The sequence below is a fragment of the Macaca fascicularis genome, chromosome 1 (assembly GCF_037993035.2).
Source record: "Macaca fascicularis isolate 582-1 chromosome 1, T2T-MFA8v1.1".
NCBI lineage: Eukaryota > Metazoa > Chordata > Mammalia > Primates > Cercopithecidae > Macaca > Macaca fascicularis.
Window position 1 is genome coordinate 145182568 of NC_088375.1, and position 14927 is coordinate 145197494.

Genomic DNA, 14927 nt, shown 5'->3' on the forward strand with positions numbered 1-14927 from the left:
CCAAATCTGTAGCATGTTGATCTTGGACTTTCCAGCCTCCAGAGCTGGAAAGGAATACATTTATGTTACTTATAAATTACCCAGTTTTAGGTGTTTTGTTACAGCAGCACAAACAGACTAAGGCAGGCACCTAACCCAGAAACTTTCTCTTCTTCTATTCCCTCAAATCCAACGGCCTCTTAAACCAGTTCCTTCTACAATCTTGCTACCACTGTCTTGGGTGGGGCCCATGTCCTCTTTGGGCAGGATGACTCTGAAATCACCTCTTCTCTTGCCCTCCTTAGTCCCATTTCCATACTGCAGCCAGAGAGCTCTTTCTAAAACATGTCACCTCTTGACTTGCTGCTTTCTTATTATAAAGACAAAGCAATGTCTCAGGGAGGGTTGGGAGGCTTGCCACTGGGAAGTGAGGGGAAAGAGCGGTGATCTCCAGCTTCTCTTGCTTTATGTTTTATTGGCTCTTACTGTTTCCCTCCCAGGAGTGCTAAGTTTGACCCCAAAATGTAGGGCAGATTGGATTATTAATTCTGTGATCACAGAGATCATGGATCACTTGAGAACAGTACAAACATGACAACAGGATGCTTCGCCCTGTGACTCACTGTGGACACTCACTCAGCCTCACAGTTAGCTATGGCCACCTCTTGCTTTATCATGCTGCCTGTCTTATGGATTCCAATCAGTTTGGAACCCTGCTGTGATGGCAAGGGATTTTCAAAGCCTCTGACTTTATTTCTATCTATACTTCAGTGGTGCCTATGCTTACAGATACTAGGCATTTTTACAGATTTTTTTTTTTTTTTTTTTTTGAGACGGAGTCTCGCTCTGTCGCCCAGGCTGGAGTGCAGTGGTTCAATCTCGGCTCACTGCACGCTCTGCCTCCCGGGTTCACGCCATTCTCCTGCCTCAGCCTCCCGAGTAGCTGGGACTACAGGCGCCCACCACAACGCCCGGCTAATTTTTTTTGTATTTTTAGTAGAGACGGGGTTTCACTGTCTTAGCCAGGATGGTGTCGAGCTCCTGACCTCATGATCCGCCCGCCTCAGCCTCCCAAAGTGCTAGGATTACAGGCGTGAGCCACCACGCCAGGCCCAGTTTTCTTGACTTACTGGTCAGCAGCAGTCACTGCTGTGAGAGTCAACCCTGCACATCTTAGAGCAATTGCCCTACTTGCTGATCTGTTGCCGTGTTAAGTGTTCTAGAGCTGTTTTAGGTAAGTACAAATTTCCTAATTTCAACGTTCCCCAAGCCCTAGCAGGGGCACACACAATATAGGAAAAAACACATACATAAAAATTAGGAAATTTTATTTATGTGTCTGCTGCTGACTGAGTACAGTATCATTTTGCTTCTCCACTCCTCGCACTAGTGAGAGTAAGACGCAGGGGCTGGTTTTCCATGGCAGCAGTGTGGAAAATGAACACTGGACTGAGTCCCAGGCCTGCCTCCACCATTATCTGCATGGGCTTAAGTCACTCATCAAATACAGGCCTCCATCTCCTCAGCTTTAAAATACAGACAATCATACTGGCTCAAGAATTGATATTAGTGGTAAAACAAATATCATGGAAGCACTCTGAAATCACTGCAGTAGCAAACAAATGCAAAAGAGAACTCATAAAGAAAGCTAATGCTTTTACTAGCAAAGTGATTTAAAAAGAGGATGCTTTTGGCCTTGGGACAGTATCTTCAAACAAAACAACCCAGGAAGTGAGCTTTATTTATGCCACTCTGGTTCCAGGGAAACAAAACAGCAAGTGTTGCAAAGACATTGACATTTCATCACATTTAGGTCCTATTGCGAAGTCAAAAAGAACTCTTCAAAAAAGGCACTGAGGCCCAGGGGTTCAGAAGAACTACGTGGCCCAAACACAGAATGTCAGTCATTTGTTTCACTGTGACAAAACAACAACCTCAGTAGAAAATTATTCTCCAAATCTGCCTTGCAATAATGGATGGATAATGGATCACTTAAGGTCTGTTAATTGGGGATTTGGAAAAAGACAAAAAGAGAATGCGCACAATCTCTAGCTCACTGTGCCAATGGAGTGCACATGCCTAACTGCCCAACCCAGAGAAGCTCTTCTAAAAGATTCCAGTCAGTCAACACTGCTTATCTGTTCCAGCTCCTATTTTCCATGGAAGAAGGTGTGGGGAATGAAACACTGGGCAAGCGCATTCAGAGAGAAACCAGTCTGTTTTGAAAAAGCAAGCTCTTGTGTCACGTATGATTCAGGTAAAATGTCCGTTTTTACCTTGGTGTTAAATTAATGCTTCACATTTGTGACTTGGTTAATGGTTGCTGGTAGTCAAAATCACTGGTTGCCATTTGCTCTTCAGCTGGAGAGGGAGAACGTCTGGTTTACATTTAGGGTAAATGCAGAGTGAGATGTCTTTTTTTCTGATATCACTCCCTGTAACACCAACTGGGTGTCCTAAAATTCAATCCTATTCTGACATAAACTACTCAGAGTTAGCATCAGACTCCACAGGTTTAAAGGGCTCCATTCTACAAGACTGCGTTTGCTTCAAACTCAATCACAAGTCCCAGGAATCCAGACTACCTGTACTTCTGTTTGACTTGACTATAAATTTGGGGGTTCCCATAACGTTCTCTTCAAATTTGATAATTTACTAGAATAACTCACAGAACTCAGGAAAACACCTTACTCACCATTATTGATTTATTATAAAGGATACAACTCAGGAACAGCCAAATGGAAGAGATGCAAAAGGCAAGGTATTTGAGGGCAGTGGGAGGATGGAGCTTCTCTGCTCTTTCCAACCTCAGCACCCTCCCAGCACTTTGATGTGTTCACCAACCTGGAAGTTACCTGAACCCCATTGTTTAGGGGTTTTTATGAAAACTTCATTATGTAGGCATCATTGATTAAATAACATTGGCCGTTAGTGATTGAAAATCTCCAGTCCCTCTCCCCTTTCCAGACGTTGATGGTGGGTGTTAAAGTTCCAATGCTGGAATCACATGGTTGGATCCTCTGGTGACCAGCCCCCATCCTGAGGCTACCCAGGTGCCTACAATGAGTTACCACATTAAAACAAAACTTAGGTATGGTTAACAGGGGCTCACTATGAATAACAAAGGACACTCTTATCAGGAATGGGGCTCTGTGATGTGACATGGGGGCAAAGGCCAAATATGAATTTATTATACATATAACATGATGCTGTATAAGAAAAGTCTCATAAGGAGAGCGAATTCTTATTTCAGCTGGCGGTTGCAATTTCAAACAGTGCCAGATAGTTCACTTAAAAGGTCAAGCTTGCTTTCAAGGCCAAAACAAGGCAGTCGTTTAAGTCATTGATGCCCTGAATCAACGACTAATAAAGTTATTTCCTAAGGGACACCTTCTTGACATGACAGGTCACTTCACAACATACTCCTGTAGTTCTCTATCCCTTCCTTTCATAACATTTATCACAAACCTATAAGTAATTGTTTGATTAAAGGTTTATTTCTCTCTGAGGTCTGGTCTACATGTATCATGCTTATCATAGCATCCCAGGGCTTAGCTTGTAGAAGCTGCTAGTAAATATTAATTTAACAGATACAAGAGTTTTAATTAGACCTCCTTGCTTGGAAGCAAAAGCTGCAAAAGTATCTTACAATCTTCATACCTTCTTACCTTCAATTCACATCCCAAATTCTATGTGACGTGCAAGGCTTCCTGAATCCTTTAGCAGAGACTAAAGACTCCATTTGAGCCTCATCAGCAGAGAAGACGAATTTAGCTCCGCCATGGCATTCAGAATAAGTTGGTGCAGCTCTGGGCACTCTGAAGTGACAGAGTAAGCTTCTTCTAAGATAACCCACAAATAACTAATATGAATCAAATAGAATGCCTACATTCCAAAAAATGTGACAGGTCATTCCTGCACATTAGGTTGGCTTCGGGCTTCATAACTCAGCAGGATTCTGCAGCTTCACTTGGTCTCAGCAAAGGGGAGAAACATGGGCCCTCTGGAAACAATGGTTTTCCAGGAGACAAAAGATAGACTCCCCATCTGGAAGTCTGACACATGACTTCTAAATCCGGGTGAGGCTCTGTCATAGCTCAGTGACAAAATTGGCTGTAAAACACACAGAGTCTCTGTGTTTCTCTTTTATACACAGTAGACGAATCTATGGTTATTTCTTAGCAACCAAATTTGAAAGGCAAAAAGATTGTGCCAAGAAAGCTACAAGTGTAGTTTTTTCCTGTCTTTTTTCTCTCACCCACACACACAAAATAATATTTACCTATTTATATCTGACAATACCATCTGTTTTTATTGTGTGGAGACTCTTATCCATTTAAGGAAGGCAACAACTTAGTCTCTGTCAGTTGAAGAAAGGTAGAAATGAAGAGGGTCTTGTATGACACCAACTGGTGTCATGGGGCACCAAGAGAAAGTGGAAATGTTACATCTTGCACATGCTCTGACACTAGGTGTACTCGACAATCATGATGAGGCTTCTGCTGGGTGCAAAGAACTGGCCCAGCTGATGAAGGCAATAGAAAGGTGTCACACTCAGACCTAAATCTCAAAAGGAGCTTATGCATTGGTGAAAGAAGGCATAAGTACAAGACCAAACAAATGAATTACACAGTTACATCTTAAGGTAATATATGCTAGAAGAACAATAGTCACTGCACAGGGTTTATGAGTTGGACCAAGAAAGTCGCATAAGATTTATATAGTTAGGGGGTGAAGGAATAAGGGGTAAAAAGGGGTGGTTAGTAACAGGGCACATAATATTTTATGTGGAGGAATGGAACAACCAATAAAGAAGGCAAAAGAAAGTCAAGGTCAATTTAATGAATTAGCACACACAGAGATGGAGTGGAATTTATGAGACAGAAATGATAGGGATAAGAGTGGAAAGGTGATTAGGATCAAATGCTAAGTCTCAAATGCCACACTAAAAAATTTTCAAGACATAACTCAGGCGCAGAATGCAACAGGCGCCTGAGAAATTATTGCTTTAGGGGTAAAAATATCACTTTTAGAATATTCAAATATTTTTATAAGCAGAGAGGAATTTAGGCTTGATATAAGCAGTAGGAAGTCACTGGTGGTATCTGAGCAAGGGAATGATAGAAAAATACATTTAAGGACATACTATTATATACCAAGAAAATTAATTTGAAAGCATCAGAAGGAATTCATTAGAGAGAGTTCAAGATTGACAGCAGGAAGCCTAATTTTATATTAGGGTATATATCTGGGTACCTTGAGAAATAAAACACAGATGGACTTCAAAATTAAAATTCTTAGTAGAAAAATAGTTACGCTTTAAAAAATTAAACTTTCAGATTTAGCCAGTAAATTGACGCAAATGGACAAAGCAATTAGATTTTAAGGAAGCACACGTTTCCTGAAAGTCTTAACTGACTTTTTCAAAAGAGAAATAAATTTGATTTGTACTTTTTTAGACTAGGTAATACCTGAGTACTCTGGTGGAATTAAATACTTAATGGTAAAAATACCACTTTTAGAATAGGCAAAGATTTTGTATGAAGTAACACAGAAGAGCAGTCTTTTACAACATACACAAAAGGGTGCCAGATATATTCTAGCCAGGTTAAACACACTGAGAGCAAACGATCAACTTAAGAATACACTGGGCCCTTAATCAATGGAAAAATCATTTGGCATTATGACACTCACTATGCAATCAAACCTCTGTTTAAAATCAAGTAACAATTACTCTAATTATGGACAAACATTTCATTTGTTGCACAACTGGTACCTAATCAAACAGTTCTGTAGACGAGATTATTTCACCACAAGGTAACTTAATTTCAGTGCCAAATAAGTCCTTTAAATTATTTTTAAAGAGTGTTTTTAACCAATTTACATGTCAGAAATTTTATTTCTATAAAAATTACTACATGAACTAAGTCTAAATCAAACCAAAATGCCTTCCTCTACTTTGAAACAATAGTCTTCTCTCATAAACACTTTATTCAAATATTTCCCAGCAACAGGCTTGTGTGCACTAACCAGGAAGTGAAACCAAATATGATCATATTGTGAAAGCCGAGTAAAACGAAAGAACACAATTGGAATTATCTGAAGCATATTAAAACTTCATCTGAAAATCCATTCCCTTGGAAACAACAATTTAATCAAGGCAGTAATAAAAGGAATTTTGAAAGCATAATTCTTCATTTTGTTGTGTGGCAATGTCCCCAGTCTTCTATGCAAATATCTTTTCCTGTAGCCAGGCTGGCTCATCTGAAACACAAGCACTCACCCAGCCCGCCTGGTGAATGCAGGGAGCAGGGTTAAGCAATCATTTTCATGGTAGCAAATCAACTTTGGTATAAACAATTGCAATCTTTAATGACTTACTTTGGAGAAAAATGTATCTTTTGCTTCTTAGGTAACAAGTAAATCACATTTCTCTTAATTATTTTGCTGGGGTTACTGTCATTCCCTTTAATCTACTGTAAATTATAAGCTCTCTAAAACCAGAAAATGTATTTTACTGATTAGTCTGCTTTTAACTGACTCAGTGACCTAAACATAGTGAGAGTTATTATAAGTACCGAACGATTATTCTTATTGTCCAAGGATAGTGTTAGCAAACAAAACTCACTACTGTTTAAATTTTTCTGCTAAGATGGATACTAAGTAGGATCATCAATTTCTGGTTTCCATTACCATATTTCTTACTCCAAGGAGGTCGGGTGTGGGAGAAGGGGCTAGAAGACACCATGCAAAAATAAAATAAATTCTCATTTACTAATTATTATTCTTTATACTTATTTTTAATTTTAAGCAGGATTTGAGTAAGTTTAGTATTATACACAGGACAATATTTTTATGAAAACTTCGTAGCGATCTAAATAAGAAGATAGTTCCTGAACTACCTATGACTTCAGCAAGTGATCAGGTAGCCCCTATTAGACACTGCACAAACACAATGCAAATCTGAACATTAGTGCTACTCTGCAGACAAAGCAGACATACTGCTGCTCTGTATAAGAATGAAATTTAAAAGGGAAAAAAAACTATGAATAAATAAGCAGTGACAGACAAATCTATTGGCACCATACATGCATGTGTATAAATATATATAATACGCAAATCATGTGGTTAGTGACTTCTAGAAACACTTGAGAGCCTACTATGTTTTAAGAACAGTGTGACACTTAAGAAACTGAGTCAATTCTATTGCCATGGTGTTAAGAGGTTGAAGAGCCTGGCTAGTGGGTCTCATTCAGAGCTTGTCTGTGGATGCACCAAAAAGTATTGAGGCTGGCCAGTCCCCTAATCAGTCCCCTTTTCTTTGGGCACCCTCTTTTCTTGTTACTCCCTCACTCACTTTATCAAATACTGTACTTTCACCACAGAGCCTGATCCTTTATATTTATATTCAATGAATTCTCTTGACAGGGAGAATTCATTGAGCATTTGCTGTGGTATGGTCCGAATAAGATAAGAAAGTATATTTCATTTTATATCTATCCTTAAAACACTTACAAAGTTAGGAAAATGGGAAATTTATACACAAGGTGAAAAGGAAAAAAAATAAAGGATTAAATAGTGGAGTAGAACAACTCTGAACATCTATATAATGCTCAAAAGTTTTTGGAGCATTTTTTTTCAGTCATTTAAATCATATACTTGACTTTAGAATAAGGATATAAGCTCAGAGAGAAAAAAATTAGCTGCTGAAGACACATGACTGGTGAGCAACAGCTTGATCCCATTACTGACACCAAACATGGTGCTCTTCCAACCATCCAAAGCTTCCTCCCATAAGGTGAACAGGTATAGCTCAGGGAATGGAGAAGGCAATATAGATAAGGTATCTCTGAGCTGTTAGGGATATGCATGGGCTGGGGCAGGAAAAAGATCTCCAGTGGGGTGGTGGGGAGGGACAGAGCAGAAGGGTGTTGTCTGAGGAAGAGCAGTGAGGCTGCAGAGGATCTTCATGACCAGAGGGAGACGACTTCACAAATAAATGAGGCAGTGAGGACATTTACGGTTGGAGATTCCAGAATATGAGCGTATGGCTTGAATTGACTTACAAAAGAGAACAATTATAGATTCTAAAACAGAATGCAAGCAATGTTTTAGGAAAATTAATCTGGTGAGGCATGAGAAATACAATGGGGCAGAATCAGGGGCCAGGGGAAATGAAGGTAAGGGAACCAGGCAGGATCCTACTGCAGTCATTCAATGCTGAAGCAGTCAGAGTGAAGACCATGGCAGTATCAGTGGATGAAGGAATGAAGGAATTTAGGCAGAACGGTGGGTTCTGGCTGATGAGAGAGATGGGAAAAGGGAAGAGCAGTAAAGTTGGCCTGGTGAAAGGCTCTGTTATAAAGTGCTAGTTAATATTCCAATATTCAGTGGAAGACCAAGAAGCTATGTGGTGAATTTTGCCCTTTCATTTCAAAGCAAGGCTAATAATTAACATAATTAATCTTTTATACTTTATTAAAGGTTTGGCATAGCTAAGGTTTGACTGAGTACTGTTCTCGCAAGTGAACCTAATGGGAAAGCTGAAGAAGGTGAGATGAAAAGACCATTTAGGTCCAGACCTAATGAGACACAGGTACCATTCTACTGAACCCAAAAAGGTATTTGTGAAAGGCAGTGACTTAATCCAGTCAGTGTCAAATCTTAAATTTAAAAAGTTAGAATTTGCCACTTTGGTAGCAGCATGAACAACTCATTAAAAAGGAGAAATACACATAGGGAGGAGACCAGGATAGATCAATTGTCCAGATGATAAACATCAGGAAAGGAGTCTTGAACTAAGATGTAACTGAGTGGGAAGAGAAGAGCAGACAGAAGCAAAAATACTACTATTACTTGTAAGTGCTTTCAAGCAGGTGCTCTGCTAACTAGCTTATGGGCATAGACTCTAGAGCTCCTTAGGTATCCATTAGAAGGACTTGGTAGCAGATTAGATGTTAAGGAGAGTCAGGACTCAACGACAAGTGACTTACCCTAGCTTTGGCCACAGGGTCAATGATGAAGGAGGCTAGTGAGTGTGTTATTTAAAACACTGAGTTTGCAGTACCTGTGGGCCATCCAGGTAGTGAGGTCTAGTAGGCAACTGAAAACACAAACTGGAGCCCTAGGGAGAGGAAAAAATATCAATGAGTTTGTTAGGCTGTTTTTGCCGAAGACTCGGGCCAATGTTGGACTTAAAGACCTGCACTTGGTAAAATTTTAAAAGTTACTTAAATAACTCAATGCAGTCTCAGTCCATCTCCCACATAAAAGAACTCATTTAATACCTTCCTTCCAGAATATTTCCATTTAAAATTGGGACAATTTAGTTTTTTATGAAGATGACTGAATTCATTAAAATATGAAGTTTATATGTTCGAAAACATCCACATATGCAAACCCGCATCCACATAACCACAAAACATCTCTTCAAATGACTTTTACTTAGTTGTCCAACTGGAGATAAATAGAATTGGAAGCAATCAAAGACATTCTTTATAAAAATAACTTCCAGCCTCCCTATTGCAGGTGCTCACTGTCTTCCTGATCATGAACTGTCAACTCACTAACAAAACATTAGGGCATATTTTTCATTTCACTTCAGTGTTAAAAAGCTGCTCCCTTTCCCAAGCTACTTCATCTTTTAATTTGTTCTCTAATGGTTGTAGAGATAGTGAATATATTTATCATATCAACAGGGTTAATGGAAACATGAAATAATTTCTGATGTGGTGTGCGTTACGTTTTATAAATATCAATCTCCTTTCTTTGCTAGCTTTGATAGAGTTGGAAAATGTTATCCTTTGGGAATTTAATTTTGAAGAATTGCTCTGGTTTTGTTTTTCCTACAGAATCTGTCTCCGTTTAATGTACTATATACTTATGCTGTTTATCGCATTTCTCCGCACAGTAAGCAGTAAGCTCTGGTAGCACAGGGCTTCTATTTGCAGGGCTCACTGTGGTATCCCATTGCCTAGCCCAGATAGTAGGGGCTCAGTAAATGGTTTCTGAGTGAATAATCACAAGCCTGTGATTATCTCACTTCAGGAACTTAATATGTGCTTTTTTTCTTAGCAATCACACCCCAATCTTCATGCTCCAACTTAATTTCGAACTATGATTTCTATTATATTTATATGCCTCAAACAAACTCTCAGAATGTATGCTGTGGCGGGACCCTGCAGGGCCCTGAAGGGTATTGGTACAAAGGAATTAACATGGGAAAAACTGCAGCAAAGTGTCAACAAAGGCTCCCAGTTTCTCCAGGTGATTTTTCTGTCCAGCTCTGTCTTATGAGGAGAAGTTATAATGATTTTTCTCCTACCCACACTCTTCTGATTTCTGGCTTCCCTGATCTTAATTCCTATTTGCAGCATCTGTTTCAGCCCAGGGTGAAACAAAACTGAGGGGTCAAAACAAATCTGAGTTTGCATCTGTTGTTTTCATTGCTCGAGGCTTTGAATTTTTTTGTCATTAACTTAAGAGAATGGTCTAAGTCTGTATTTCTACACGGACCAGAAACTCACATTAACTTAACATTACAAGACAGAATAGACTACTTTCCCCCTCAAGGTTCTGATTGTCCTTCTCTGTCCCCATTATAAAACCTAATAATTTCCTCACTACCCTGTTTGATGGGATAATCATAGTGACTACTTGCATTCATTACTCAACATAAATTTTTTTCCTGGTAAACTGGATTTACTTTGTATGTATTATTGCATAATCAAATCCAAGGAGAAACTATTACCATACTCCAAATTGATATTAAGAATGAAATTAAAACTTCAAACTTAGAAAAAAATGATGTATTCTGAGTAATTCATGCTATAACTTTTCCATTTGATGTCTAAATATATGCTAGAAAAAATATAGTTCTTTTGTGCTCTTTGTGAAATGTAATCAATATATAACCTAAGCGAGAACTTTTTAAATCGTTTGGATTAGGACTAGTTTAATTCATAGGCCAATAATTCCAAACACACCCCTTATATCAGCAAGGCAATATTTAGAAAGGCTGTCATCATCTGCATAAAAGACAATTCACTTGACAACACTCCTTTTTTGGGCAATGACTCAAATCAGCTAGACTGAAAATAAATCTAAAGGGTACACAGCTGTCATGTAGCCACAAGTAGCCTTCTGAGCAATTACTTGATTCATTTTTCCCTATTCGTACAACTGGTTTTGCAAACAGGATTGCATTCCAACAATGAATGCCCCCCCCGCCTCCCCGCCCGCCCACTATGAAGAGAGCTTTCTGCTATCCTTGGGAAGGCTCTAGTGGATTCCTTTGCCCTGATGGGCATGATAAACTGCACATAGTGGTTTCTTGATTTTATTTAATGAGAAACAGATCTTTAAAATCAATGACGTATGTGAACCATTTACAAAATAAGCGCTCAAAAATTTGAGAATATGATTTCATCAAAGGGATGTTGGCATCAAAGTTTGAAGGACAGACAGGTGCCAGACTGGACTGCTATCTATGTCTACTAGGTACAGGCAATTTATTTTCATTGTAACATTCCACAATTGCTGTTTTAACATTTTATTATGGAAAATTTTAAACATACACAAAAGTTGAGAGAGCGGTACGATGACACCCATCTGCCCACCACTCTGATTCAACATCACAATACCCACCCTCATTGGATTATTTTGAAACAGATTCTAGATATATTCTGTCTTATTTCAGTCTGGATCCCTAAAACAGAAAGAGTCTTTAAGACATAACCACAATATCATCATAATACCCAGTGGTGTGCTGGTAAATATTTAGCAACCAGTTTGCTGAGAAAAAGGAAAAAAAAAGGACCCTGGATCTTTGCCATTTTCCATGATTCCCACCATGGCCAACTTCAAAGTACCAACATGATGTCACTGAATGTGGAGTTGAGAAGAGATGTGTCATACGTCATTATAGAGTACTTCTACTCTGCAGACACCTTAGACATCAATAACCTTAACAGCACAGATAACAACAAATTATATTAAAATTATTAGGGAGTGAGAGTTTTGAGTATTTATTTTACTTTTAATACTTTGAGTTTGTACAATTTAGTTTTTAATGACTATGTTTGACTAGCTTGCAAAATTCCTATAACACAACAGCTTTCACAAGCTTATGTGTGTCAGCTCTAGAATCATTACTAAATCATATACAAATAATTAACAATTCCTTAATATTACCAATTACCCAAATTTCTCTGATACATCTCTTGTCTTTTCTACTGAGCTATAGAGAAACAGCTTCAGCAGGGAGGAGGAGGAACTTTGCTTCAGAAAGCTACACTAAGGGCTCCTTTCTGGGTATAGCTCATCCAGCTGTTAGTCTGTTGCCAGGAGGTTGAGTCAGATGCCACTGTGATTATGTACCTTCATGTCACTCAGGAATCATAGAGATGTGATTAATTTGCTTTTTATTGCCTATTCTTTGGCTCTCAAAAGAAAAAGAGTTTGAAAGGGAGTAGTAGAGAGACTTGGAAGAAGGGAAAATACGTCTATTCCAGGTAGACAACCATGAGCTGACGGAGTGTTCTGACAGAAAGAAGATTGCTAGGAAGATGTGAGTTACTCTTCTGGGCTTGACATATCCCACCATTGAAACTTGGTTCGCAAAAAGTCCTCTTTAAATGTGCCTTCCAGAACTGAATATGGCACATTAGATGTGACAGTCCTGAAGCAGATGATAAAGTGGAGTACTGTCATCCTTGATAAGATGCCAACACTGGACTGCAACTCCACTTTGGGCTCACAGTCAAGTAGAACTCAAGTCCAACCAATGAACCAGTGCCTATTAGCACTCACCGAAACTCCACAGCACACATTCACAAATCCTCTCTCACCATCGAATTGGGTGCCAGGCTGCTTTTCCAACCTTTCCTACTATGCCTTTGAACAATGCTCTCTATTCTGACAGGCCAGCCTAACCTATTGTCCAAAAAACACATACCATTTTTATTTTAAAAAAATTATTACTATGGAAATTTTCTAATGTATACAGAAGTATGAATAATATCATAAGGGTCCCCCATATACCATTTACCCAGTCCCAACAATGATCAATTCATATCACACCCATGCCAGGTGTTTTGAAGCAAATCCTGGATGTATCATTTCATCTGCAATGATTTCAGTACTGCATACATTCTTTCCTACACACCTCTGCTCAAACATTTCCCGTCCACCCCCTTCTTCAGCTTTCCAAATCTTATCACGTCCTGCAAGCCTCACCTCCTACGATGTTTCCACTGAACTTGTGAGTCATATGCCTCCTTGGGACATCTGTCTTATTGTTGTCCTCTTGTTCTTACCTTAAAGTTGGACACTCACTGTCACTGGCCTTGAAAGCAGGAAAGCTCTCTCGCCGTACATATAGTGCAAGAATTCACATTTAACAGGGAAAGAACCGAAGGATACACACTTGGTTTTATAGAGTTTATTAAAATTTGACACAATAATTTTATTCAGCATATTAACCAAATTCTGTACGTGGGAAATGTCTTGGTAAATGCCTTGGTAAATGTCTTGGACAGGGTATGCAGACACAGTATGAGAGGGTGGGAAGAAGACTGGACACAGAGCTAAAAGGCCTGGTTCTTGTCCTGCTCTTCTGTTTACATGCTATTTGGGGTATACTGTGTGACTTCTCTGAGGAACAGGAATTAATTGCAGTCATTCTTCCTCGTTCCCTCTCTAAATTGTCAGAATCAAATATGATTATTATATAAAGATGATTTTATAATTGATAAAGTACACTGTTGATGCTCATCTTTACCTGTAAATGCGGAAATCATTAACCATATCCCTAGACAACAAGAAAAGCTATTGGTTTGAATCCTAAATGTATAAGGAGAATAATTTTAAACTCCCAACAGAAAAAAAGGGAATGTGACGGTACAGAGATCAGATGGGATTAAGAATCAAGAAAACTCACCCTGGGAGGAATGTAACAGCATACTAGTATCTTTCTCAGACCTCAAAAACCACTGCCTTATCATTAAAACAAACAAATTAGAAATTACAAAGAAAGCAATATGTTTTCAACTATGTAAGAAAACTTCCTATTACATTAAAAATCAAATCAAAAGGCAAAATTCAACATCTGATTTCCTCTTCAAATAAAACTTTTCAATTGTATCCAATAAAATGGTTATAATTTTGAGTTTATGCTCTCCTAGGGCATTCTCAATGTCTTTGACTTCTCAACTTTGCATTCTGCTTTGCCAAAGGAAAATCATTAATATCAAATTGCAACGATCTATCATGTTACACCAAACAGTACTTAAAGTCAATGGAATTGAGGCTTTTTTCTTGCTCCAGTAGAAAAGAGGATAGATGGATCTATCAGGAAAGCACTGTTCTACAAACCATCCTGCAAACATCACTAGCATCCTGTGAGAGATCTGCAAATAGGCTTAGCCCATCTCAAGAACCCACTGGGATATTAATATTATAAGGTTTCTTACAAGCAAATAAAAATCACAGGCATTGGAGAAAAGACTTAAATTTTATAAAACTCTGAATAATCTAGGCCAGCACAGGAAAAGGATTTTTCAACTTTGGACATTAATACGACTTAGCAATAGTCGATAAAAACAACAGCTGCTGAGCCTGGTAAATCCAAATGAGATTATTAGGTCAAAATCATAGAAATACACAGAGAACATTCCAAAATTCCCAGCACACTGACAATAAAGCACCCAAACCAGAATCTAATTAGGGAAAGAAACATTTTGTTTAGAAATACTTTTTTTTAAAAATATGACTTCACCATGTGTAACATCCCTGGGATGTTACTAGAGAGGAAAACAATAAGAATCAAAAGTGTAAACTACTGAACAATAGCTTCCTTTCTTTTATTTCCCTTCCCTTCTCATGAAACCCTGCTGCACACACCAAATAACTATGTATTCTTACATCTTGTTCTGCATAAACAGACATTT

General features: G+C 38.6%; 2 protein-coding genes across 4 annotated transcripts in view; both read right to left on the bottom strand.

Annotated features, from left to right (window-relative positions):
- LRRC8B (leucine rich repeat containing 8 VRAC subunit B) overlaps positions 1–14927 on the bottom strand; it is a 70624-nt gene that overhangs the window by 36845 nt on the left and 18852 nt on the right. The window lies entirely within an intron of this gene.
- The window catches only part of LOC102140959 (leucine rich repeat containing 8 VRAC subunit B), a 58879-nt gene that overhangs the window by 25100 nt on the left and 18852 nt on the right, over positions 1–14927 (bottom strand). For 2 of the 3 annotated variants that reach the window (XM_074002086.1, XM_065533232.2), the window contains one exon: positions 9047–9103. The exons of the other annotated variant lie outside the window; for it this stretch is intronic. The gene's annotated coding sequence lies outside the window, so the exon portion shown is untranslated. The remainder of the gene's footprint in view (positions 1–9046; positions 9104–14927) is intronic. 3 annotated transcript variants of the gene reach the window in all.